Source organism: Tauraco erythrolophus, chromosome 2 (assembly GCF_009769465.1).
Source record: "Tauraco erythrolophus isolate bTauEry1 chromosome 2, bTauEry1.pri, whole genome shotgun sequence".
NCBI classification, from domain to species: Eukaryota; Metazoa; Chordata; class Aves; order Musophagiformes; family Musophagidae; genus Tauraco; species Tauraco erythrolophus.
Genome location: NC_141466.1, coordinates 87597626 through 87625479, shown reverse-complemented (window position 1 = coordinate 87625479; position 27854 = coordinate 87597626). Strand labels below are relative to the sequence as shown.

At 46.6% G+C, this 27854-nt stretch overlaps 1 protein-coding gene across 1 annotated transcript in view; it reads left to right on the top strand.

Moving 5' to 3' along the window:
- The window catches only part of TOMM20 (translocase of outer mitochondrial membrane 20), a 35860-nt gene extending 8460 nt beyond the window's left edge, over positions 1 to 27400 (top strand). The window contains exons 5-7 of the transcript XR_015223025.1: positions 5024 to 5178; positions 21742 to 21827; positions 27295 to 27400. The gene's annotated coding sequence lies outside the window, so the exon portion shown is untranslated. The remainder of the gene's footprint in view (positions 1 to 5023; positions 5179 to 21741; positions 21828 to 27294) is intronic.
- The last annotated feature ends 454 nt before the right edge of the window (positions 27401 to 27854 follow it).

Below are 27854 nucleotides of genomic sequence, written 5' to 3'. Positions count from 1 at the left end.
AGCTGGGTGTAAGTTTTTGCGAAGGCAGATTCTTCCAAACCCATAGGTCTCAAGGTTTCAGAAATTGCCTCACATAGCATTTTTCAGAGGTTAAGTGGATAGTTCATGGTCACCTAGCAGTCCATACCTGAGTTTGGGAGTAGAAATGGCTCTTACTGAGTCAGTCTGCTTAGACTGTTTGCCATGGAAAAGAGATTTCCCCCTTAATCCCTTGAAAACACGATTTCCCGATATTTGAGGTGCTATTGAATCTTTCTGTAATGCGACAAATACTGAAGTTAGTGGTTGGTACAAACAAAAATTTCTTGAAACAGCTGGCTGTAGTTTATAGTCTTTTTGTTGTGCATGAATTAGGTAGCATAAGGTAAAAGTAAAACTTAGTATCTGTAATCTTCAGGTGACAGTGTTGGTTTGCTCTTTTCCCTTTGATTTGTTTTGGAGGGAAAAAGTTATTCTGCACCTGCACCTTAAGAAAAATACTATGAAATTGCAGAAGGTTCTATTTTTAGTGAGTATGGTGAGGCTTTTTGGAGGAGTTTTTCTTTTCCTTTCTAGCCTTTAAAATTAAAAAGTAAGAATTCACAGGTTATGCTGACAGAACTGTTAGCATATTTACCTGCTGTCCTTGCTGGTGGTGGTCGCTTAAAGTGTAATATCTTTTTGGTTCAACTTTCAGCGTTGTCTTAAGGTAAAACAAACTCTTCCTCTCAACCTTGAAAAACAAACCAAAGCAGCATTAGGCAAAAGTAACACCCTTCCTTCAAACCTGGACAGTTTTCTACACTCTTTGGTGTAATGATGACGATTTGAATTCATGATTTAGCTTAAATTAAATCAATGCTCTCCTGAACCGAGTATGTTTTAGCAAACCTGGATGTCAATGTCTTCTGATTTTGATGGAAGACTTGGTGATAGGCTGGTTATGTCTACAAGTGGTCATTGCTTCAATAAACATCGTAGACACACATACTACTCTATCCCTTTTTAATTTTCTTGATCCTGCAAAGTTAGATGCAAACAATTTTAGATAGCATGTGTTTAAATGAAGTCTTAAGAAGTACAAATTTGTTTCCATATTTGGTAACCCAGAAGTACCTGGTTAGTATGGTAGCACAAGCTCTGATACCTGTTTTGAGTGCCTTGACTAATAGGGTGGGAATGATTAATCCTTTTACCAATGCTTAAGATTTTTTTCCAAAATCTGATGAAGCTAATACTTCACCAATTGTGAAGACTTGAAGATACTGTCTAGAATGGGAATGTGCTATTGCTCCAACAATGGCAGCCTGACTTACGTAGCCAGTGTGCACAGCCCACAGATGTAGGAGGCTGTAATTTAGAACTGGTTTCAGACATAAGCAAAGTGCAGGTCATCGGAAGTGCAGTGATAATGATGGATGTTATTGCATCAGTAGTAGTAACGCCATTGCATTAAGTGCACAGAGTACCATATTTCTTTTCACCTCTGCAAATTAAAAAAAGGTGGAAGTGAGCCATTCCAGTTGTGGGTTTACTGCTGCTGAGCTCACAGCTGCTAGTGAATAAGATCTGTAATCTTGTTTTACCACAGCTAAAACTGATCTTTCTCCCAGAAAGAGCCATCTTCCCTTCTGTGGTGCTCCAAGAATAAGGCACTTGTTTTCAGCACTAAGAGGATTTCTCATAAAGGAAATGGGAGGCCTGTTAGTTTTACGTTGGGAAGTCTCCTATCATCAGTTATGAGCTTCTCAGGCAGCTTTTTGTATAAAAACCCCCAGCTAGTTTTGTGATTATGCAGGACTACCTTTGATGTCTCTCCATTAACTTTTCTAGATAATGGAATCAAATCCAAAACCAGAGTGATCAGGCACACACTGAATCATCTGGCACCAATTTCCTTTCCCTGGGGGATGACAGAATATTATTGTTGCCTTTAACTTTAAAAATGGAGAAATCCCAGCCCTGCTGTGTAGGAGGCCAGCCAGCCATCATCAAAGTAAAGCTCCAGCTATTTATGCACCCAGAAGAATCTTTCCAAAGTTTCATTTGTACATCTGTCGATGGTGTGTTTAAAGTCCCTTAGGCTGAACAGTGGCTCTACATGACTGTTGTGTTAAAATTAACATGAGTTAAACTTCAAGGGAGGCTTTGAAGTGGTCACTAAGTGCTTTTAGTGAGTGTTTCAAAGGCGTGTTGTACTGTACACCCATGCTTCCATGTTTTTAAACGTACGGATATGAAAAGGGCTGATGTGAAAAAAAAAAATAGTTTCTTCGAGGCTTCTGTTGTACCCAAGTCTTGGTTTGGTTTTTTAATTTGTGTGTTTACACCGACCAGTATAGCTTATGGTCTCCTTTGTGCAGTGACCTAAAAAAGCCTGTCAGCACAACAGTCAAATCTAACCAAAAGCCTGTTGCAAAGAGCTGAAACGTGCTGAATTCACAAGGACTGGGCCAGCTTTCATCAGAGGCACTCTAGAAACTGAGCTTCTGGTGCGGGTGACAGCACTCATTTACTGCCTTTGTACCATAACAGAGCTTCCCAAAGAAGATGTGGATATCTGACGCTGTTCTCGGAGGGCAGATTTTGCCATGTCCCGTGTATGAATGTGTGACTGAAGGCAAAGAAAACAGCTGGCCCTTCCGTGATGGTTCTCTACCAAACTGTCCAGCATACTGGAACTAGGTAACAGGCAGCTTTTTCGAAGTGCAGTGGTTTCCATATGTTCTTGAAAAGAAAATCCAGGTTCTTGCTTCTCTCCCTGCAGTAGGGGCTTACAGGTGTAGCTTTGCAGACTACTTGCTGGACATCTTTCAATAAGGTCTCTACCCTGTTTTCCAATCACTGCCGTAAGCTAATAATCATGAACTCCTACAAGCCTCTGTGCCATCAGCTTTTGACTCCAGACTTACAGTTCTGTTTTGTAAAGGTCAGGCTTTGCTTTAATGAGGTGACAGATGTGTGTCCTCCTGCAGTGGTTGCTCACAGTCACCATCGTTTCCCTTACACCCTGAGGATGTCATTGACTCATCTTTGGGGTGAGAGGGTGTCCGTTGGTGCTCACCTGCTACGTGGTAGTTGCTGAATGGAGCGTTGCTGCAGCTAGTACATCTGTCCAGATGGTCCGTGCTGCAAGACAGTTATGAGTGGCTTTCATGTATGAAATTCCTACTGTGCACGGGGGCAGAAAACAGCCGAAGTCAGATAGTTCTGCCTCTTCACAAATTGGACCCTTACAGCTAAAAACTGAGTTGGTCATGCTACAATTTCTTTGAGCAGGTCTTAATCTAAACAGCAGAGGGCAGTTTTGCACACACGTTCTGTGCAAACACGTCCTGCAAAATCCCAGTTTTTACAATCTTCCTGTCTGGTGAGATGATGCAATGCAGCATTTTGTCCAGACAAATTTGGTACAGTGTGTAAGACAGGTCAGTGGGGCTGCAGTGGCACGTGTTTCTGCTGATACCTAATTTTGGCTTTTTAAATCCTGTGCATTTGGTTTGTTGTGATGACATGATTAGAAGGATTTCCCTTTTCTTTCTCTCCATCCCTCAACACAAACCAGGTATATAGATGAGCCAGCTGCATTGTGCAACTTAAACACCACAACAAAATGCAGCTGAATCTCATTCCCAGGCATGCAAGAGAAGTTTTCCCCTGCCCAGCTGTGATTTTTCTGGATGAGCTTTGCTAGCTGGAGTGAAAGGAGAGCATCCGGTAACTGCAGTAGGGGTGGAAGAGAAATCCACGTCTTGAGACTCTGCCTGGAGCTGGACTCCAGCTGCGATGGCTTGTGTGAGGAGGGCCAACCATAAAAAAAAAAGGGCAAGATGTTACAGGTTGAATTTCAGCTTAAGATGGCAAAATCTGCGCCCCCTGTTGCAATCCTGTAGTTGAAGTGAAGTGAGCTAGTGGGGTGTCTCTCAGGCCTTGGAGGCAGCCGTTTGTATTGTAGTGGCACCCTGGCTTGAGACCAAATCTTAACTACTCCTGCACCTCAGAAGTGTTTTTTCTCTGCTTCCTGGGCTGTGTTTGCTGGGGGAAAGTATATGCTTATGCCATACAAGTAAATGGAAGTTTTCAGCCCTTGTAGCTGTTGATCAACGTTTTTCCAAACATTCAACTTGTTGGTAAGAAATTCCTCAAAGCCTGATTAAAACATGGCAAGTACCTCGAGAAAGAGAGCTGTTTAATAAAAGAGACTGTCTCTACAAACCATGCTGCTCCTTCCTTAGGTCAGTCTGGATATGTTAAGCCCTGTGAGAGAGCCTGGGAGATACAGAAATTTGCTGTAACAAACCAATCTTTGCCTGTTTTGGCATGTATGTGTAAAAGAGCGTTTCCTGGAGCTCTGAAACAACCCGGTTAGCATCTTTTGTTGTATTTAATATTATTTAATGAGAAGGAACGTACATTTAGCTTTGATGATTAAAATGACAGTGATTATTGCATGAATTTGTTAATTATAATTCAATGACTAATGAAATGGAGAAAAGGGATTCTTGAGCAAGCATGTTCTTTGAGAAAGTCTCCTCTGGTGTTTTTAATTGATAGTACATACATGCCTAATCAGTTCATTGCAGTATCTCGTTATTGGTAGGAACAGTCTGGTTTTGATGGAAATTTACTTTTATCACACATGGACCTGGTATAATATAATTGCTTGGTCCTGCAAGTTTCTGCAATGAAGACTACCAGCCCTTGGAATTAAGGAGGTGGAAGTTTTTGCGTATATAAAGAAGAGAAGCCCCATCTGAGCCCAGGTTGCAGCCTCCATGTTTACTGAGTTCTTCTAGTTCAGGTGTTTGCTATAATGACACTCAGCTGAGTTGGCATAACCACGAGGAGTTGCTGCATTTCATTTGCTTTTGTCTCTCCATCTAAAGTTTTGAGCTTTAACATCAGGCCCCTTGGCTTATGCTAGAAGTTGTCTGACGGAACTAAGGGCCCTTTTTGTCCTTCTCTGTAGGGATGTTATCTACTGGCCGTTGGCACTGGCAGAATTCTTAGCATGAAATTATTATTATTACTTCTGTATCAGCAGAGATGCGTGTGGCACTCTGAAGAATCTGTCAAGATGAAGTCTCTGCTGCTGCAAGCTCACAGCCTGTGGTCCTGATCCTGTAATTTACTCTGCATGATCCTTTCCTCATGGAAACCTAAGCAGCACATTGGGACAGTGACACGGGAAGGGAGAAGGTAAGGTTTAGGATAGTATGACTGTTTTGGTAGTTATTGGGTGGGTGTTTTGTTTATCTGGTTTGTGTATGAAGATCTAGAGCTTGCTCCTTTTCTACATTACGTTATTTTTAGACTGGTTGGCAAATCAGTGCTAGTTACTAGTATCATCAGGAAAAATCAGACCTCAACCAACCATAGACCTGCTTATAAATCATGAAATGTACTAAAATTAAAAAAAAGTATTAAAGACACTCTCTATAGTTGAAAAGATTTGAAGCACACACCCTCCCATCCTCCTAAACTGAAATCAAATAAAATGAACTGTTGAGTGCTGAGTTAATTACTCTGCTGGCAGTCCTGCATTTCGTAAGTGGCTTCTGCAGTGCAAATGCAAGAAGCAATCTTTCAGAAATCTGGCTTACTGCTTGATAGCAACTTTAAAAGGCACTCTGACTGTTCTGTCAAAACTTAGTAAGCAGCCTACACCATAATGCCTGAAATTCAGTGACACCATCATGCAAATAGGAAAGCTGGGTCATAGGTATTAAGCAGCCATAAATAAGGCAAACAGCTTAGAAAGCCAAGCAGTGAGTCAGCATCCATCCTAGATGTGGGATTGCAAACTGTCAGTATGTGACAACCTGATAAAATGGTTGGTAACTTGGAGAGGTACTTCATGAGAGAAAATTGTAGCCCAGTTTTGGACAGTTGATCCATCCCTAGAAACAATGCAGCCTTCTAAAGCTTGCTTCTGATGCTCAGAGTTGTCATGGTTAGAGAAGATGTTATCTGTGGACCAGGATGGTGCTATCCTCCTTTTCCTGCTTTGGAGCCATTGTCTGGAAAGGAAAGGAGAATATGCCTTTAAGGAGCTGGCTACGTGGTAGCCATATATCTAGAAGGTCAGACTGGTGTGTTCTACCACCCTCAAGAACTAACAAAATCTGGTTCTTAGTAGAAGCTTGAGCTAACCTCTTGCGCGCCTTGGCTTCTCTGGGCAACCGTGGAAGTAAGTGCTGATAAGTTAAATTGGATTTCTAAAGGGCACAGAGACTCTGGCACAGAATGTATTGATATTGGGCAGTGCTCTCCCCGTGATTTTTGCTGTAAAACGTGAAGTAGGGAAAACAGTAGGCTTCTGTGTAGAATCCCTCCCTTTATTATGGTTGTTAGGAGACTCTGCCAAGGTCAGGGGCAGTGTTTTCTCTGCTGGGTTGCCCTCAAAATTTTTCTGCAGGCCTGATACATGTTTGTCATTAGACTGTAGATCTTTTCACAGATGGATGTCTCCTACCTTGAGCAGCACATTTTCAATAAAAACAGTGCTCTCACCCTGTTTTTAAAGGAAAAAAGTAAGAAAGATTGCAGTCTGAGAGAACCAGCAATGGCTCAGACTCAGGATCCCTCCTGGCCTTTCCTCTTTTTAATCTTAGTGTTCAAATTCTGCCTCTCCAACTCCTGGTAGTGTTGCAAGTGTTGTGTGCTTGGTCTCGGGGGGTGACAACGCAAGGTTTGTTGTTGATTGATGCAGCAGGAATTTTGTGAGTTCAAAGTATTCGTAGGTCACCATAGTATTCGTAGTCACCAAAGTATTTGTAAAGATTATCACTGGGCTTTTGAAGAAATGCTGCTCTAAGACTTATTCACTGGAGCAGCATAGATTATCTTCATTTTGGGGAACTTAACTGCATTTTCCTTTCCTCTTGGAAGACCACATTATTTTGCTAATATCAAAGAATCTCACCCTTGTTGACATGGCTGTGCAGGGCACATGCAGTACGGCTGTGCTCTTGTGAAGCTTCATGGGACTCAGGGACCAAAGACATGGAGCTAATGATTAGCCAGACATACCGTCCTTTGCACCAGGGCCAAAAGCAGTCTGCTGCTAATCACGTTTCATTGCCCATAAGGTGTGAGAGTGGTCATTTATTTCCAGTGGGAAGTGCAAGAACAGAAAGCACTTTGCCGCAAGGCAGAGCTTTGTGAACAGTCTTGGATGCCTGATGCAAGGCTTCTTCCATGGCTTCCCAGAATTATAGTCTCTTCTGGCAGAGTTCGGGCACAGGGCTTGTTTTTGTTTTCTGGCTAAATACAATTCTGCTGCAGCCAGGACCTTCCAATTTAACATCTGTCAATGAATGTCAGAATTCGCATACACGAAAGCTCTTTTTTCTTTTCAACTTGCTGTGCGAAGTTCATACAAAATAATTCATTTGCTGCCCTTTGCTTGGTGTCTTCCAAAGGTGGAGTGCCTGCCTTTTGCTATCTAAGGGGCTTAGCATTTTGGCACTTTTTTTTGTTTTTTTCAGCGTTGAAAGGTTAACATTTGTATTCTTTTCAGAATACAAAGGAAATGTGTTATCACAGAGGTTTATAGAAGAGTTAAATTTTCAGGGGTGGCACTGCAGATAGCATCTGGGCACACAGGTACTGAGGCGTTTGGTCTGACGGGATTGGGAAGAGGGCATCAGCTCTAGATACAGGCCTGTCTCCTTGGGTCAAGGCAGCACTCGCTATTCCCACCAGCCTGTCATTTTGCTGTAGACTTCCGTGTGACAATCACAGAACATGCCGAGGCTGCGGTAGCACTGTGTGCAGTAGCAACGAAAGACTGGAATCTGCGAGCCTCAGTGTAAACACCAGCTTTTCCCAGTAAAGCCAAGTTTGTCTTCAACTTCTTTTTGGTGGAATTTTTCCCTTTTCTCCTTGCCTTCCTACACCTATCTTTTACAGAATCACAGAATCATAGAGTGGTTTGGGTTGGAAAGGACCTTAAAGATCTTCTAGTTCCAACCCCCCTGCCATGGGTAGGGACACCTTCCACTACATCAGGTTGCTCAAAGCCTCATCCAACCTGGCCTTGAACACCTCCAGGGATGGGGCGGTTTTGCAGTTGTCTAGCTTGGTGGTAATGCACTGAAAGGAAACTGGGCCTCGTGTTTAGGTAGGGTGCCTGCTGCCCGGAGGCAGGCAGGGGCGAGGGGAGGCACGGAGGGAGCCTGCAGAGCCCCGTGTGTTTCGGCTTCCCAGAGCCCGTGCCACTAGATGGCAATGTGGTACTCCTGCAGCTGGGACTCCCCTTCTCTTTCCTGTAAAATTTCTTGCTTTTTCTGTATTTATCTCTGCCAAACTGATGATTGCACCCACCACCCCGGCAACAGAACAGAACAAAATCATTTCATAGAACATTACAGCTGTTGTGCCTTTTTCTTTTCTTTCTTTTTTCCTTTCCCCTTCCCAGTTCTTTGTCCCACAGCAGGGTGCAGAGGTTTTAAAACCTTCTTTCTTAATCGCTCTCCTTCTAAAAACAGAGAAAACACAGCCTCTTGGGAGCAATTAGCTGTGAGAAAAGCATTTCTCAAACAATTGCCAGGAAATATTGTCTTGACCGATATTCCTGATGTAACACTGTCGTTCTCAGTACTGTTGTTCTAAGATACTTGACTGCAAGAACAGCAGGGTGCAGATCTGTAATGTACGATCTGCAGCTTACCACATAGCTTACCTTTTTATATCCATTTACTTTCAGTTTGTGTCCTTCCCGCACCCCCTGTAGCTATTCTGTTTAGGAGAGTGAAGAATTATTTGTGACTCTCCTCTTGTGACTAGTGTATGAGGCCAAGGCTGTAACAAGACACGGCTGAAAATTAAGGTTATGCCTCTGCTGCCCGGGTTCCTGATTGAAATTCAGTGGCAGTGTGCTGCGGAGGAGGTCAGGCTGCACGCTTACAGCGATCCCTTCTAGCCTTAAAGCCTGGCAGCCTGAGAGTACGTGAGGTTGGTGAAGCCTGAATTTCAGTGGGAGCTGCTAGAGAGCAGGTATATGTGAAGCAGGCAGCAGATGTACACTGGGACCGGGGTCTCGACCCTGAAAGCCCTCTCCCCATCGTTATATTCATGGAAGATGGACCGGGCTGTAGGGTGGGGAGAGGCTGGAGGAATGGTGGTAAACTTCAAGGGCTAAAAGTCAGTGTTAGCAGTGGCCAGGAACCGCTGCTAGCTAGCCAGCTAGCTCGATGTACATGCGTGCACGCTCATTCGCATGCACAGCCATAGCTGTTTGTACTGTGCAGTTCAAATTTTGTCTTTCTTTACATAAATTCATGGAGATTTGAGAAACGAGCCTTGCTCTGTGGGACAGGGTATGAACTGAAGCACCTTCTGGAAGACAGACAGCAGTGTAATCCTTTCATTCAACCCTGTCTGCAGCTGCTTTTTATAAACTTGGCATAAATACGTACTCAGTGAGGCCAGGCCTGTGTAGCTGGAAAATATTTTCCACCATCCAAAAAAACAGAAGATTGGAAAAAGAGCCCAGAAATTGTGCATAACATGGAATAGCCTCGCTTGTGGTTTTTTTCCATGACTTCCTCAGCTCATTTTTCTGCTGCCAATTTTAGAAGTCCATAAGTCATACTTGTTAAACTTTCTCAGTTAAAATGTAACTCTAAGAACAAAGTCATATGATACGTTGCAGCCAAATAATCCTTCCAGAGGCTCTGACGGGAGAAAAGCTACCCTGATCTGGCCAGCCTGTGAACCTACATGGGCTCCCGTCCCGGGAGAGACAGGGCTGGGGGGCAGGTTTGCAGGGTGAGGACCAGCTGTGCTGCCCTCCCGGGCGAAGGCTTCCCCGTGGACTTCGGGAAGCATTTCTTCCTGGTTTTGCTAGGATAGGCAGGCCCGTGGTGGGTTATGTTGCAGGACAGTCGTTGCAGAAATGTCAGCTCCTCCTCTAGAAGGACTTTAAGCAGGAGGTGAAGCAGAGGAGGGAGCAAGAGGAGGCGGTATGGAGACTGGCGGGGTCCAGCGATGTAGGGCTGAGACGCCTTTGTCAGAAGATGCTGCCGCCATCAGGGTGAAGGAGCTGAGGAGTGAGGAGGCAGCAGGTTGCCAAGAGCGAAAGTGAATTTGCTGGAGGGTTTGAAGAAAGGGCATCCTCACTTCAGTGTGTTTTTAAGCGTTGAATCAAAATGGAAGTACTCACACACATGCCAGGAGCAATGTTTTTGTTTGCCAGTTTTGCTCTCTTTTATAAGGTGATCATGCTTACACCAGGTCTCGGATGCTTGTCTGGAAGCACCATCCCTTATCCAGAGTGTGCTCTGTCCTCTCCCACAGAACAAATCCTGGTCACCGCTACGGGGGGTCGCTCTGAAGTTACACTGGGGTGGTAGCGGAGAGTGGGATTTGGCAGTCAGCCCTGCTGGCACCCTGCTCCAGCCCACCACCTCCGGGGCTGGCAGTCCTGCCGGGGCCTCTGCGACCTGGCAGCTTGGGAAGGCAGGGGCAACTGGTCTCCAACCTGGGCTGCCTTGGGCAGCCTCTGTGCTAAGGGTGTGCGAGTCCGGCAGGCTGGGAGGGACCGGAGCAAGCAGGGGAGAGAAAGGAGTGGAGCAGTGAGGGGCCTTCCAGTCCACTCGCCCTTTGTGCCCTGCCTTGGGGTCATGCTGGGGCAGAGCAGCATGGAGAATCTCCCTCTGGAGGAAAAAAAAAAAAAAAAGAAAGAAAATACCTATGTTTTTTCCCCTAAATATCAGCTTTTGAGTTTGGTTCTGGCCCTCAGCGTACACTGGGAAAGCGTCTGGAGGAAGTTAGGGGAATCGCACTGCTGCGGAGCGGCTGCCAGGAGCGGCGGGCCCCGGAGACCGCCTTTCTGCAGCAGGGCGGAACGCCCTCGCGAAGCCTGTGTGGTCTTCACGGGAAGGGAGGAACTGAGCAAACCCACTGGAAACCGGCGAGGGTGTTGTAATGCTTTTTGGACAGACGGTTTCAAAAAACCAGCAACTGCTTCTCTCTCTCTCTCCCTGCCTCTCTCCCCTGGCAGCTGCTTCCCGCACCATGACACGGAGGGAGGTGGTGGTGGCTGATGTAGCCGTGGCCGGGAGAGTCCCTTGCCTGACGCACGGAGGCTGGCCGGCAGCCAGAGAGATTTGCCAAGGTCAGGTTTTCTCACCACGGGCTCCCTGTCCCTGTGCGCGCACCTGTGACTGTGCCGGGTACTCGGTACGGCTGCCGTGACCGAGCACACGGGCGGCGGAGCTACCCAAGCCAGGAGGAGGAGAAGGAGAAAAGGAAGAAAATTTTGCTCTTGTCCCACGTGAATGCAGACCCAGTAATGTCCCCAGGCACGTGTTGTTTGTGTCACCATATTGTAATTAATAACGATGCCTGTGCGCTGAAGCCAGCTGCTCTTTGTGCTACTGGTGGGAGGTGTGGGGAGAGAGAGGGTGAAGAGAGGGTGAGTAGTGGTTTTGCTGGATCACCACCTTTAAATTATTGTGACAGACCTTTAAAAGGATCTCTTTGTATGAACTGGAATATGATGCTCAGCTGGGCTCTTAAATTCTGGCTCTGTTGAGAAGAGAGATCCTTTCGTATCGATTGTCGTTCTGTATGCAGTTCAGGCACCGACTTGTAGAAAATCTGGGCCAGGAGAGATATCATTAGGTATTTATGGGGGTTTGGTTGGCTCAGCAGTCAGTTTTTCCATTGTCATGCCGTGACAGTAGTGCATTACATACACCCTCAGGAGACATCCTTCTGCTTTCACAACAATAAAGGACTTTTTTCTTTTTCTGACTCATCTTCAGCTTGGAAAAAAAAAAAAACCAACCACCACCAGTAAATATAATTAGCAACAGGCAGATATACTGTATGTAGCTCTCAGAGCCCATTGGGATAATTCCTGTTAAATTGTACGCTCGTGGTTGCTCACCCCATGCTTAGACCTCCAGCTGCATTCCTGATTATACTTAGATGTTTTAACATAGCCTGATGATGTTGTAGGCTGAGGAGCCATTTCTAGTTTGGACAGAGAGGAGGAGTATGTTTAGTGCTGGGATCATCTTTCATGCACACGCAGGAGCTTTGGCCAGACTCACAGCTCACAAGGCAGGGAAGTGCAAATGGCTGCGCTGTGCCGGATGCGAGGTCCGCTTAGCTCTTTATCCTGCCTCTGACAGGGGCCAGCAACAGATGTTGCAGGAAGGAGGACAAGAAACAGGGCAAGTCTAGACTGATCCTGCCCCGGTGTGCCCTCCTGGCTCCCAGCACAGATATTCTCACTCAGCAAAGGACAGGGGAAGAGGCAACTGCTGCCTTAGTCCTTTTCTGTTCCCCAGCCTCCTTGGGCCCCCGCTGCACAGCGGGTCCCTGCGTTATTTGCTTCCCAGATGTGGCTCCATGTGGGATGGAAAGCAGACCCAGGTCTGCTCCGCTTTGCTTCGGATTCACGTGGTCATGTCAGGATTTCTGGGTTAAATGTGTCCTGGCCCTCTCGGTGTTTCCCTTATGTAAGCGTGATGGAGCCGGGAGCAGGTGGCGCGCAGCTGGGCTCTGCTGCCTGCCAGGGGGGTGTTCCCTTACACTGCAAGCCGAAATCCGCGCTGTCCCAGTTAGGGGCTGCCTCCCGTCCCGCGTGTGCCATTGGAGCACCGTGAAGCCAGGACCCAGCCTTTGGGTCCGTGTTTCACCTCAGGGTGAAGGCTGACGCGTCACATGCCTGCGAGCAGGCCGACTGGGAGATTAGTACGACTTTGTTTATTTATTTATTTTAACCTGTGACTAAGATGGGGGAGTATTTGGACGTGAGCCGCTCCTCCCAGAAGAGTGCTGTTTATATTTCAGCCTCCTGAGTGGAGTCAGGCAGACCCGAAGTGCTCCTAACCCAGCAGCGGTATGTGGGCTCTGCTGGCACGTCCTCCCGTAACCTGGCATTCGCGCTCCTGGACAGAGCGTGGGCCGGTTGTTTGCTCATCCCGAGTGCAAATGGCCAGAAGTTTTCCTCTGTATTCCTGATCGCTGAGCTCAGAGGGGTGGAGGAGAGGAAGAGCAAGCTTTCACCTGCAAGTGGCCAAGCGTTGCGTAGGGCTGTACCTGGGGTTGCGCTGAGAAAAACGTGACGGTGCGGGTGGGGTGATGGCCCTGTATCCACAGGTGATATTGCAGGGCTCACCCGTGCAGCATGTGTTCAGCACAGTCATTAGTAACACTGCTGTGTGTGTGTAAGCAAGGTGGTACCTGGTGCCATGCGATCAAAAGGAGAGATGCTTTTAGAAACATGCAAAGGTGGCATGAAAAAACAAGTCAACCGAAGTATCCTTAGCTTGTAGAGCACCTGTGGGCTAGTAGGCAGGAGTGAAACAGAAACTCCTCAAATATCGAGCTGGGATTTATTTCCGCTATCTCTACCTAATTCCACCTGTGTAAGCTACTTATTTATTTGAAATCTTGTCAATTCAAGACTCTGTCTCGAGACACACCTAATCTCTGGGGGAAGAGCAGAGCCAGGTCAGCCAACTTTGGTGGAAAACGATTTCCCAAAGTGAGAGCCTTGTTCCCTATGGCAGGGCAGAGAGCAATGCAGAGAACTAGCCAAGAAGCATTTAAAGCCTAGGGCTTTAAATAGCACCTGACTAGGTGGCTGGTGAACTAATGATATATGGGGAAATAGAATTTCATATTCCTGAGCTAAGGGAAGTTTAGAGAATCCTGTCCCCATATGTCATCAGCTGCTGCAACAAGTCTCCTGGAAATGTAAAAAGTCTGTCTCTCTCCTCTCCTTGCCCTATAGCAATATAAGTAGTACAACTTTGTCTGAGTTTTGTGATAAATAAATGAGTAATCCTGCCTCCAAGGCTGTCTGGAACTTCTGCACCACATCCTTGCTTCAGCTTGTGCCAGAGTACAGTATTTTACGATGTCTGGGATGGAGATGATGTCTTCTGTGTAGCGTGCTGTGGTACATTCACTGGTCACAGTGTTGTCTGTGGGGTGAGCAACAGGGCAAGGCTCCTCTCAAGCCATCAGTCTTGGGCATTTTCTATTTTAGTACTCTAATTCTTCAGCAGATTGCCTGGACAACTAATGACCAGGGTGAGGCGTGTTGGCCTTTGGTCGGCAAACTGAAACCTGTTTTTTTTTCCCTGATCTGAGTTTGTAAACAAGGCATAGGCCAGAACTTCTTTTAAGCTGTCATGGCAAGGGCTAGAAAATAGGAAGAAACCAATGCCGGCTCGAATGCAGCATATGCTGAGAGTGGTGCTCTCATTTCCAGCAGGGAGGACGGACTTCAACATCCTAAACCGGCAGTGCAGCAGGAGCCCTCCGGAGAACGGGGACTGGGGAGACTTTCCCTTGTGTTGGTGGTACCTCCTGGTCAGGGCCCAGCAGCCGAGGGACTGCAGGGAAAGTCTGCGCAGTGCTTGCTCGTGTATTTAGCGATGGGTCTGCAGGCTCCAAGCTGCAAGTGCCCTCCTGTCATGAGCTTCTTAAACTGTGTCTTCAATGGAAGGTAACTGGGGGAGAGGAAATGCAGCTGTCTGACCATGCTGGGGTTGGCTTTTTGTCACTGAAGAAAGACCCAGACATTAGTGGTGCCCAGAGGTGCTGGCTGAGCCAGGTTTGATCTCTGAAACACCTGTGTAAAGATGGGTATTTCTCAAGGAGGCAACTGCGTAAAACCAGTGTAAAAGAGACCAGGCTCACGGGGTTCTGTTCTCTGTGTATGAGTTTTACATTAAAGTCAGCGGGAGGCAAAGGTGTGTCAGTCTTCGGGTGAATGGTTGTTTTGCTGGTGCTTGAGCGCAATGGGGAACCTCGGGGAAGCCTTCCTGCAGGAGCCGGCTACCTGCGCCTCGCCCGAGTTACGTCCCTCTGGCTTGCGCTGACACACAGCCTGGCACCGGCAACTCTCTTGATGTCTGGATCGCTGCTTCCATTTGGTTAAAACATGCAAGTCTTTTTCAGAGCGAAGGAATGGTGAGGAAGAGGAAGCTGTGTGAGGCTTATTTTGCATTACTGAATCATGCCTGGGTTTGGTTTGGTAATTCCCTCTCTCTAGGCCCAGGGTTTCAGTGGTTTCAGGTTTCAGCTCAGCGCAGCATCAATAAGTGCATTCTTCTGAGAAGGTCAGAGTTACTTTCACTCCATCCCTCCCCTTCTCCCTGGGAGAGTAAGGCTGTTTAACAGTAACAAGGGTCCAGGGTGCAGTCTGAGCAGGAGGAAGCACCTTTGGCATTTCTCATCCTTCTGCAAGGAGGCAGGAGCAGCTGTCCCCTTTCACCACATAACCACTCCAGAGACCCGCTGCTGTGAAGCATCCAGCTGCCTCTACGGGGTTTCGGCTACCTGTGCCTCAAACAGAGGCCAAGGGAAGTTGCCAGTGCTTGGGACTGTGGCAGATTGGCCTTTGGCTTAGTTTTCCCTCTGGCCCCACCAGCTCAGGAGCCCCAGGCAGTCGCGATAGATTTGAGGTGTCTGATGACAGCGTGTTTGTGTCTTGAAGCTGCTCTGTGGTACTGAAGGGCAATTATTGAAAAGAGTAGATAAATGGACTGAAATAAAATTCGGGAAAGAAAACATCTCAACAGGAAAGTTATGAATGTAGCCATCAGCCTGGTTTTGTTCACTTTGGGCCAGGTGACGGTCACAGGCACAGAATTCAATGACATTCAAACCTTTCTCTACAGGTGAAGGGACACAAAATGGGATCTAATTTGTTCGTCATGGGGCATCACTTTCTGGCATTCTTTTTTTTTTTCTTGGCAAGAAACTGTGGGTAATTTATGTCAATGTCATCGAAGACACATTCTTGTTACTCTCACAACTGTGACCTTGTATCCAGCTAAAAGAGTTATAGCGGGTAACCAGTGAGATGCTCAACTTACGTCCACAGGGCGGATTTTCCAAGCAGCAGCTATGCTGGCAGGGCTACCTGCCATGCTGTCCGGCCACATGGGTGCCAAGCGATTCTGAGAAAATGCAGGCAGTGACGCCATAGACTGGTAACGACAGAGGTGAATTCCTGGAAGATGCCTACCGAGAGCAGCGGCCCATGGTGTGGCATACTGTGGGACGTACTACTATATGGACAACAGAAACATGGGAGAAGGAGTCAGACCAGTCACCTGGCACGTTGCAGTGTCCTGCCGGCACAGCAGGCAGCAACCTTACTGAACCAGTCGCAGAAAATTGGCTGCCTTGGCCAGGAGGAAACAGCTTAGCTGTCACAGCTTTCACTCAGAATTAGCGATGAGCTGGCCAGGCATAAATTGCTTTTAGAGTTAGTCCTGCCAGCTGTATTACCAACAAAGCAAAAATTGTCTGAGGAACGAGGCTCGGGTTCACATGCTTAAACCCTACCTGTCATAAGGTTGCTAAACTTTTCCCCAGGGCTGGTGCTACAATACCTACTGTATTGGCAACCCGTCTTTTCTGTTCGACTGCTGCATGATCCTATTGTAACATGTCCTGTTGACAAGGCCTGAACTCAGATCGAACTGCGTAAAGAGATAACTGTGGCCTTGATCGCTCCGTGGTGAAACCAGAGTAAACTACTGGATGCCAGATGAGTTATTCCCTGTTTATTTCAGATTAAACAAGCTTAGAATCTGGCCTTCAGATCATGTTATTTGTCTAATTCAACTGTGTCATATTTATAAATTCATGTAGTGTCAAAATGATCCAATAAATGCCAGCACACAGTCCCAGCGCTTGCAAAACATTGAATGTATATATTGACATTTTTTCTGTTTGCTGACGGCAGGACAAATAGGTTTTGTATTGGGACATCAAAGTCTGTTTCAGCAACTGGATGCATGACAAAGCCATGTTATAATCTGGGTACTTATTACGGCATTGAAACATGTTGGCTCAGCATGTGGTAGATTTGAATGCGTAGATAGATCAACTTTTTAGTGGCCTATGGCTTGATTTCAGCATGGAGAGGGTTGTCAGCATATTTGTGCTAATTAAGGAAACAGCATGGGAAACTCCTTTCCAGGGCAGATACAGCCAGAGCTCAGGAAGTGTCACTGCTCCTCAATGTTTTTTGTAACAGCCGGTTTGTCTTTTAGTAGAGAAGCAGCTTTGTGTCTTAACTGTATTTCTAAACTGCACTGAAGCTTGTCTGGGTCTTGTCCAAGTCTTGTGTTTTTACCTGTTTCCGAAGGATGGATTGAACTGTTAGGTCACAAACACCTCAGAAGAGCGTTCTAGCTGTATTTGGGGCCGACAGTGCAGGATTAGATTCTCTGCCTTGATGGGGTTTATTTGTAATGTTGACAGTAACTCAACATGAAGAAATAAACGCTCAAGTTCATGCTCATGCTTCACTAGAAGAACTTCCTTGCTGTTAAAAATAATGCTTGTGCCCAACAGTAACTCTTTTTTTTTTTTTCATTCAGGCAGTGTTTTGGATGTGTTGTGCTACTCTTAACATATTCCCATGTTCCAGTTCCCAAGAAGACAGGCTGAAACATTGCCAACTCTATTAAGTCCTTTCTGTAACACTGAGTCAGCTGTTGTGATTTTACCTTTGCTCTTGGTCAAAGTATTACACTCTATTATCTTTTTGTTCTTATTTTAAACATAAGAAATTGCAATACAAGTGTTTGTTCCATGTGCCTACATTTCCTCCTACTTCAATGACAAAACCAGCACATTACTTTTATTATTAATAAGACAGGTACACTTAGAAGCCCTCAGTGTTTTCCCAAGGGGGGCACAGCCCAAACATAAAGGACAAACAAAAATGGGAGAAATTAAATGCCTATATTTACATTTATGAACAGGGAACCGAGGTAACCACAATTAAAGAGGCACTTAATTCCTTCTTATTGAAAGGCCAAAGAAGTCTTCAGCAAGGCTAAAAATAGACCCAGGACCAGCAGGTCTCTGTTCTGCAGACAGCTCTGAACACGGTTCTGCCCACCGGCCCCAGCACAGCCATATGTCTACGTGCCCCTCCACCTGAACTCTGGCCAGCAGCCCAGGTCTTTGCCAGTACCTTCACTAGGTCAGTATGGTTCTCCTATTCCTGGTACAAGGTGCTCCCAGAGCTGCTGGCCTTCTGCCCCCTCCACTTCAATAAGAATTCTTGCTGAATCAGCATCTGCAGTGAGGGCTTGTGGTGGCTGCTTGTGTTGACCGTTGAAGGCCTCCAGAATGACAGCTGCTGAGAAACAGCTGCTGTGTGTAGGAGGTCATGGCAGACCTTTCCCAAGTGCCAGTCCACAGGAAGAGTTTTGCAGCTCTTACAAGTTGAAGGTGGAGTCAGCTATAACCTGACTTACCGTCCTTGGCATTCTGAAGTCTGGTGAAACATGATGCATAATGACACTTATTCTGCCTTTGCAAGTAGGAGACTGCCTTTGTGCCGAAGTGTCTCATCAGTGAACCTCACCTCAATGCAGAGTGCTTATTCAGATGTAACCACAAAAATGAGGGCTGGCTAAATAATGCCTCCGATTGAAAGGATCCACTGAAGCTCGTTGTAATGGTCTTAATGACTTCCAGTTCAGCTGTGTCTGTGATACCAGTGTGCGAAGGCAATTATGGAAGTGCTAAATACTATTATTATTTGATATTAGTGACAGGGTGGGGGTGAGACCTGGTGAGTCCTTCCCCATCTGGCCTAGAGAGGAATGAGCGTTGCCCCCTTCCCTCCACCCCTCTCAAGACCTGGGAAGGAAGGACAGTACAGGCAGGGTGGAGCCAGGACTTTGCTCCCTCTTCCAGCTGTGGCAACCTTGGCTCTTATTTTGCCTCCGCGGTGTCAGGAGGTGGCTCCTTTGTACAGCAGAAGCTTTGGTGCACATGCAGCGGACTGGGAGAAAGGAGAAATGCCCCCACACGACCCTTCCTGCTTCCATCTTGGCAGCAGAGGAAGCGAACGTGCCGCCTCTCTCTGTCCCCTACTGGTTTTGGTGGTCTTTCCCTCAGTTTACTCTGCCTCTCCTGCGGCCCTCTGGTACCCAGTGCTACTGGGTTTTCCCTTCATGCTCTCTCCTTACCTGCTTGATCTCAGCCCCACCAGCACAAGTGCTCCCTTGGCTTGCACGGGATTTCTGTTTGCTCTGTGCTGGTGGCTTAGACTCTGAGGACGAGGAGGGGGTGTTTGAACCTGGCTTTGAGTGGGGTCTCGGACCAGATGACCTCCTGAGGTCCCTTCCAGCCTCAATTATTCTGTGATTCGGAGGCCCTGGCTCACTACTGACATTGTTCTAGCCCAGGAAAGTGCTAACCCTTTGACTCATGAGGAGTTTTTTAAGGAAACAGTGATAACTTACATGGTTAACGATTTGCTGCCCGACTTTTGCGTAGGGCCCAACAGACTACGTGATCCGCGGGGACCCTCCATGCCTCCACGGTCTGTACGGCAAAGCTGCCAGCACCAGCCTTGCAGACCCTCCCGAATCACAGGTGAAACAGCGAGAGCGCGTTCAACTAGCTCTGCTCCCTGACCATGCCAGCCTGCGCGCAGAGAAACCTGCGCAGCCATGATTCAGACTCAAATGATTACTTGACCCAAAGGAAGGCTTGATGATACACTGAGGCTGGGACACACCAGCAGTGATTATAAAATGATTCACCACCTGGGCTCTGCCATTCAAAACATCCTCTGTGCTGCACAGGCAGGGCCGTTCACGGAGGCTGCAAGGAGGAAGCGATCTTTGCACCTTTAGCTGCCACCTTCTCACCAAACCTTTCAGCCACTGCCTCTGGTGTGGAGCTTGCCTCTCCCCGCTCGTGCTGATGCTGGAGAGGTTTGCTGGGAGGGGCCAGCTCCCTGACGCTGCCATGCGAATACAGCCAGGCACCTCCCGCCGATAACATCCATCCTGACCCTAAAAGGCTGTGGCCAAAAAGGTAATGCGGCCAGGCATCCCAGCGTCCCCCCAGCGCCATCCAGTGCAGTGTGGAAGCACTTAACTGGACTTCAATGCTAAACTGAGGAGCAGGTGGGAACCTGGAGTCGGAGTCCTGTAATTCTCTGTGCTCCAGACCATAATTTGCACATAATTCTTCAAAACCCTCGTAAATTCTTTGCAGTGCTGTTCCCACTTCCATTTTTCCTGCTGTCAAAAATATGGAGCTCACAAAGCCCAGACCGCTTCTGTATTTCCTTTATAGAGGGGCATATAGCTTGTTATTTCTTGTCATTTCTCATGCTGCTGTCTGTGCTTGCTTTCTTCCTGTTCCTCCCACCTTTTTGTCCTTCACTCTTCCTTTTCTCTCCTGCAGATTTTCTCCTGCCAGATACGTGCACTCATATGGTTTCACTAAAACGGTCTGAGTGCACTGACTACATCTTGTCCTGCTAAATGCTTCCCAAAGCACTTATATTACTGCATGCAGAGCAGGGAAGTCCTCAAGTACCATTTCTCCTGACCCAGGAGCTGATACTGCTTGTGGCAGTTTGCTGGAGGCACTGGCAACATGCGAGGCACGGAAAGTTTACTCCTGTTGGCTGGGACTCACAAAGGTGTTGGAGCTAATAACGCACATGGCTTGTGTTGTGCTTTCCCTGAAGTTAAGTTGAGCAACATGTTAACTAACAAGTTAGGCATTACTCAGAGCTCCTAAACCTCATGGTTTGCCAGTGACAAAATAGCAAACCTGTAGTACAACACTCCCGACGTTTTCTGTGTAGCGTAATGGCCAAGCTCCAGCGAAGTTGTGTTCCATCCCTTTCGTCTTACGGTTCTGCCTGAACTTTTTTCAAATTTAAGTCTTCAGCTGTTGTGCACTCTTGCCAGCTATCCTATATGTCTAAATAACTAGGTGAACTATTTCTGGAAAATAATCTGAGTAATTTAGCCTTTTCTCCCTGTGAATGAACTGTCTTCAGACTGTCTTTCAAATGTATTTTACGTGCAGTAGTATTATTTGTGCTTTGCCTACACGTGTGCTAGCTATGGATTCTTTGTATGCTCCTGGATATAACTGTGGTTTTAAGTACCCACTGCTGGTTATTCATAGCGCACATTTAGTCATTTAACAAACATGGTATTAGTTCTGCTCTCTAAGTGGATGACTAATACTCTTATAAATAGGAGGAATGTCATCTGAAAGGTCACGTGAATGTTCCCAGTGTGAACATATCCCTAAACTATGAGACTTCTCATTCCAGGAGCATGCTTGCAAAACCGAAAATGCTCATTATTAGGAAGAGGATTCAAAACACATTCAAGCAATTTCTCTGCTTTAACTCGAACAATTTGTGATTGCCTGTTGAATTTTGCATTGCAAAAGGTTTTTGCAATATTTGCTTTCTCTGTAATCTCTCCTGACTTGCTTGGGAGCATAGGAATTGCCCCATTGGAACAGTCCTGTTCTCTCTCCTGTGCCAGTGTCCTCCTTTAGAACATATCAGGACCTGAGTATTTCTTAAGTAGATGTAAGAAACATCCTTTAACTTTCTTCCTAACCTCTTTCACATCCCATTGGAAAGCAGGACAACACCTAACACTGGATTCTGAAGGAAATGAGAACAGTGCACATGCAGGTTTCTGTAGCGCCTGTAAACCGCTGTCTTTCCTCAGCTCAGTGCCGTGGAGAGAAGATGCTGTGCTGCCCAGGTGGTGGAGGAGGAACGGAGAGTGCTGTCTCTGAGGATGGGGTGCTCGCTAAAGCAGCCTCCTGAGAGGTCAGGTTTCTCTGTTGGAGAATGCAGGAGGTCGAATGCAGCAGATCAGCTATGCAGGCACCCTCATCTTTTCATTTTTATCAAATGAAAACAAGACAACGGAATGTCACTGCTCTCCTGCCATTACAAGGTTTGGTTTATATTCACAGGAACACAAGGCTAAGGAAGGAAGGACGGACTGGTGGCCTCAGGACATCCAGCTTCATTTCATGGCTGCACCAAAGACTCACCAAGGGTACATCTGTAGCATATGCTTAGCTTAGGTTTGAGCTCAGTCTATCTTCATGCATTGCCTGTTTGGGCGATTAAAGTCCTCAGCTGGCCTGCAGCACCTCTGTGGTCGATTCTGAGGCTTCCCTTGGCTGGAGCAGTGAGGGGAAAGCCATAATGCTGGGGCTGGGGCAGGAGGGTCCTGCAGAAGGCACATACCAGGAGTGGAGCTGTTGCTGCTGTGATGCCAGCCCAGTGAGACACTTCTGCTTATGGCGTGAAGTCAAAATGAAGCTCTTCCAGTGGAGAAACAGGCAACCATAGCATTGTTTTTCCTCCTGTCTACGGCTCAGGTGCAGCCAGGTGCTCAGCTGGTGGGCTTTGGGCTGGTGGAGTGAAGCAGGGTGAGATACTCCTGGGGACAGGTTCAACTCCCACTGGGAGGTGGAGCTGACCTCATCAACACTTCTCTGCCCCGTGTCAGACGTGATGATTTAAGTCACCTGTAGCCAGTTAGTTTGACTTTGCACTGGGACAAAGCAGCGGAGAGGACTTGCACAGCTGGCTCAGAGATGTGTCCTCATCAAAACAGAGGCAGGTGCATTGGGGCACTGACTGAAGCCCAAGGCATAAGCCTGGGTGGCATGTGGCTATGTCTGTGCTAATAAACCAGGCAGGGGCAGGAGCTGTGCTCAGCTTTGTGGCTGAGTAACACTGCCCACGGTGTGACAGATAAACTCTTTTGCCCCCCAACGCCATGTGGCCATATGCAAATTACCTACTGGGAACAGTCCTGGCCCATGCTAACTCCTGGGACTGTGCTTGGGAACAGTTTGGGAGAGCTCTGGTTGGCCTGGGTCAAAACTTTTCCCAGGACCACCCTAAGAGCTGGAGGGATGGATGATTGAACTCCCCACTCATGCCCTGATTCACTGGCTTGATATTCTGCTCTGGATGCTGCCGGTCTGGCTGGTGTCAGGTGAGTTACCTAATGTGTGATATAAGAAAGAGAAGACTTTCAGCTTCGTTTCTAGCCTTTGTCCCTTAATGCTCTTGCTCACATGAGGGTGAGAATGTGTCCTTACCTACAGAGTAGTGAGACTGCAGAATTGGATACATTGGGAAAGTGGGGTGTGGTACAGGTGAAAGTCCAGATCCACTGCAGTGGTTTACAGATATTTGATTCAGTGAAGAGTTGGGCCTGTGGTGTACACATGCCATAAAGATGGTATTCCCAGTTCACAGACCTATTGTAATGTTGTCCATGCTTATTATACAGTTACAGAAATGCATTAGCATTAAAATACGTGGGCTAAACGCAGTCAGTTGTGTCCTGTATTCTCCTCCTGCCAGCCTTTGTCTTGACTTCAGCTTGCAGATTAGAAAGGACAGCTGAGGATCTGGGTCCCTCCAAGCAGCCTATACACAGTTAAGAAGTCCCAGAGATTTGGTAGACTGTACGTGATGTTTCTTTCTGAGCACACGACATGTTTCCTAACCAGCAGTCTCAGAGGTTTGATTTCAGTGAAAGATGGTGTATATATAAGTGATACATGGTTGAGAAGTGCATATACAGGGCTTGTGAAACAGTGTGCATGTCTGTATGTGTGTGCATTAAAATAACAGGGCAAAGGTGACCGCAATATGTTATTTACCTGCTGGCTCAGATTTATTTGCCTCCATTAGGGACTCCTGGCTCTTATCTGTCAGATTTTGTTCCTAGAGAAAATTTTGGTGCAAAGAACTGTGTTTGAGGGTGCTCTGCTACAGCTAGTGTCAGGGGGCTGAGTGGTACCTTCAAACTGAAATAAAATGTTCCACCCAGGTTATTTTGGGTGTGCCAACATTTGTTTGTTTGTGGTGCATCTGGATTTCTCCTCTCCCTTGGTCAGCAGCAGAAGCATTTTTCTTATTGATGGCAAGTAGATGGTAGTGGTGGGGGCAGGTCTTGTTTATGGCTACTGGCCGACTGACAATGGACAGTGAGAAAAACACCAAAAAAGACAGGAAGAAAGGAACGGATAGTGTAATTACACCTGATAAGGATCAGCGTTACACTACATGTGCTATATACGGATTTAAGACCTACACACATAGACACATAAAAGAAAACATTCAGGACGTGGAATCAGGTTCTCCACAGAGCAGCCACAATTACATAAAGAAACAAAAAAAGGATTTTTTTATACTGTGGTGCTGGCAGTCAGCCTCCCCTCTGACTGCGCCTGGGAGAGGAGCGTGTTAAGTGTGAGCAGAATAAATGATCTGTTCATGGCCAGCGCGGCAGACACCTGTGTAGCACCTCACTGCAGCACCTTCCCATGCCGTCTGGGTGTCAGGGGTAGGCATCACGACTAGTCAAACCAAACCTAGTTACAGTAGATCTTGAGCAAGATCCTGAGAGGTGGCTGTTGGAAAAATGCACCTGCATGTTCCAGGTAGATTTTTCTTCAGCGCTGCTCAAATCTTACTCTCTCCAGTTGGACAAACGCAGACCTGGTTTTGCATGTTGCAGGGCAGTTGCACTTCTGAGCAGGAGCCATTTTGCGAAGAAGGAGCAGCACCCACCCTACCCCCGAGCTGCCATCTGTCTCCTGGGGTTTGAGAAAACCAGAAAACAAGCCCCCCAAACTTTCTTCTTTTCCACAGTGGCACAACAGAACAAAACAAGATTTCCTTTGAAGCGTTACAGGACAGGCTTTGCAGCATTCTTACATCTGAATTTAGATGCCAGAGAGTGGAATTTCCAAATGCATTTCCCTTCCTACACCTTTCTTTTTCGTCTTCATGAATCTGTGTCAATTTTTAAGGAACCTATTTTTGGGGGAGGGAAAGGGGACAGAACAAGCGATAAGCTATTTGGAGCTAAAAGAAGAAATTCATGCTGCCAGAGGTAAGGCTGTAGAAAATGTGTCAGTGTAGCAGATGATCGTTCTCCTCTCTTAATGCCTATCCTGAAGCATCAAGGTATACGTGTTTCTCAAAGGGGCTGTACGTCTCTGAGGTAGTCTATGGACTGCATGTTGAAACGGTTGCCATGGCAGTGACTGAGTATAAGTTACAAAGCACGATTAGCCAGAGTTGGCCTAAATAGCTGAAGGGAAGGAAAAAAAAGAAAGAAAGAAAAAAAAAAAAAAAAGGCCAAGGACTTTCTGTTATTCCTAGTACAGATCCATCAGCACTAGACCGTGCCAGGAAGAGGAAGCAGCGCTGATGGAGAGGAGCTTGCAGGAGCATGCTCCGCACCCCAGCCCCAGCTGGGGTACCACCAGCAGCACGCGCTGCGAGGGCACCTTTGCCCCCTTACAACATGCCAGCGCAGAAGCTGCACAGTGGGGAGGGGCCGTTGGTACAGACCAGTCCTGTTAGTGTTGATTTGGTGAAATGGTATTTCTCCAGAGTTGGAGGTGAGGCTGGGGCACTGCTCAGCCTTCAGCAACCCAGAGAGCCCAGTCGCAGCGCTCTCCTGGCTGACGCCCAGCGTAGCAACGTTAGAAGGTGGGAGAGTGGCCTGCAGAGAGGTTGCAAGGTTTGCCCCAGGTGACACAGAGGGCTGCAAACCTGGGTGGGGTGTTAACTGGTGAGCTCCTGAGCTCCCTGTCACCTAGAGCTGTTCCAAATCTTCTAGCCCACTAACCTACACCTGCTGAAAGCATGCCTCTGAAAGGTATCCTGTCTTCATTTGGAACCTGAGAATTGGAGAACGCAGCCCTTTGTGTTAGTTCATTGCAGTGGTTGATCACGCTTACTTGTTAAAAAATTATTGCGCCTTATATCTAATTTAAATGTGTATAGTATTAGTGTTCAGCGTCTGGTGCATGCTGTGTTCTTCTCTGCTATATTTAAAAAAAAATAAAACACTTCTTGAGCTCCTGTGGGTTTTTGCTGTGAAGGTTTCTTATGCACTAGAGTCAATTTCAAGCTTGTTTCTGAAGCAGTGAAGAAGCAGAATTCTTCCTCTCAAAGGGTTTCTTTTAGCTCTGCTCAGGGAGAAGTGGAAGACTAAGGTGAAGACATCTCAATAGCAGGTCTGGATGGAAAAACGTCCTCTCTAGAAGCTGTAGAGTGCCACATTACGGGGCCAGATGCCCAGTGTAAAATCAACAGAAGAGATTTATGCAAGCTGAAAGTATGCAGGTAGGTGTTTGGAAGCAGAACCTGTTAGCCTGATTCTCTTCCCTCCCAGCTTTCTAAAATAAAGAAGTTTAATTTACATCAGCCTTGAGTGCTTCTGCTTCTTAGTCCTTTGAGTGAGATAAGATATGAATCTACTCCAGCCAATCCATAACATTTGATGACTTACCAAGGATATTTTTCTCCCCTCCTGTCCTAAGGGATCTGTAGGTTCTTCCTTTAAGAGTACAAACCAGCAGTGCTTACTGTGGTTAATGGGAGTCTGTTTTGGCTGGTGGAGCTGGGGTGAGAGAGATCATATGGCCTGCACTTTAGGAGGAAGAAAAGAAAAACCCACAAGACACCTATTTGCCCTGCACATCAGGCTGGCTTTTGCTGTTATTTGCAGGAGTCTCTTCCACTTCTTGCACCTCCTAAATCCTTGTCATCCAGTTTTGAGAGCTGGGACTATCTTCTTTGGCACTAAGTCAACAATACGTTTTTTAGCACCAGCAGCCATTCATATTTTACATTAGTGTTCCTCTATGTTCCTTTCAAGCAATAATCGTAAATATCAGCTTTCATTCCTAGAGCGCCTTTCATCCCAGGGGCTCCTGAAGCACTTTCCAAGCTTAACAAGCTTGTTGTAGAGTACTTCTTTAGAAAGGGTGAAACTTGCTTCCCATTAAAGCCTGATTTTGGGAAGAAAAACTCTGAATTATAATGTCTTCAATACATGAGGGAGCCTTTGCAGCTGTTATTTACTGTACATGTTCCCTTACCAAAAAAGATTGCTTCTTGCTCCTCCACCCCCTCGTCTCCCCCAGCTTAATCCAGCAGTGCTCAGTTACCTGGAGGAGAATAGTGCAAATAATAAGAGATGATCATCTCCTGTGACCTGAGGAAGTGGGTTTTTTTCTGGAATCCTATTATTGCCCTCAACAGTTTCTTCTGGTAACTCCATTTCCATCTAGTCTATTTTCTCTTTATTGGGGCAAATGTCCTAGGGCAGAGTTGAATGTCCTGTGACTTTGGGCAGAGTTGAATGTCCTGTGACTTTAGCCAGAGAGGTCACCATCCATGGTTGGGCTATGATAAGGGTCATGTGAGAAACTGTAGTCCTCTTCAGGACAAAATCAGTCACCTAATTTAAGTCACATTCCCCTGCAATCAAAGCAAAGCTGGTTGCTTTGCACTGAAATGAATCACGACCTTTCAAATGGTCCTTTATTTGGCTCCTCTGTGGGAGCAGTAAGCCCAGAAGAGGAGTTTGTTGCTGGTAATTTCTGAACTGAAGAATTTGTTTCCTAATGAATCATATGATTAATTTTAGGGCAGCTCGAATCTGACCAGTATCAATTTGTTTTCATTGGTTTCAGAAGGGCTCAGTATGGTGGGACCTGTCCATCTCCTGATGCACAGAGCTTTCTTCCATGCCAGCTGTGTGGGAAAGTGGTCTCTCCTCTGCTTGTGCAAGAGGCCCAGGTGAGGCACCTGAACTCCCGTTGCTTCTCCAAGGACACACTGAGAGCCTGTGGTAGAAGGGAGAACAAAAGCCCTATCTCTGGTTCACTGCTTAACTGCACAAACATAATTTGTCAATACAGATAGCTTTAGATGAAAGCTACATCAAAGCATGTTTTTGGCTGCTGCCTTCAGAGGCAGTACTAAATCTCCCGGGGGAATGCAAGAAGTGAGATATGATCCAAGTATCAAAATCCCCATCTTCTTACTGTCTCTCCTCTCGCACTGGTCAAGTTCACAGGGAAGCCCTTTCTTGGGGTTGTTATGTCGTCTATTCCAATCAGTGGATTTTGGTTCAGAAATGCATTTTCATTCTTTTCCAGAAAAATGCTGCCTATTTCAACACAAACCCTGAAGATCTGTAAATTGGCAAAGGATTAAAAAAAGTAATGAACCAGCAGTTACTGTTTACGTT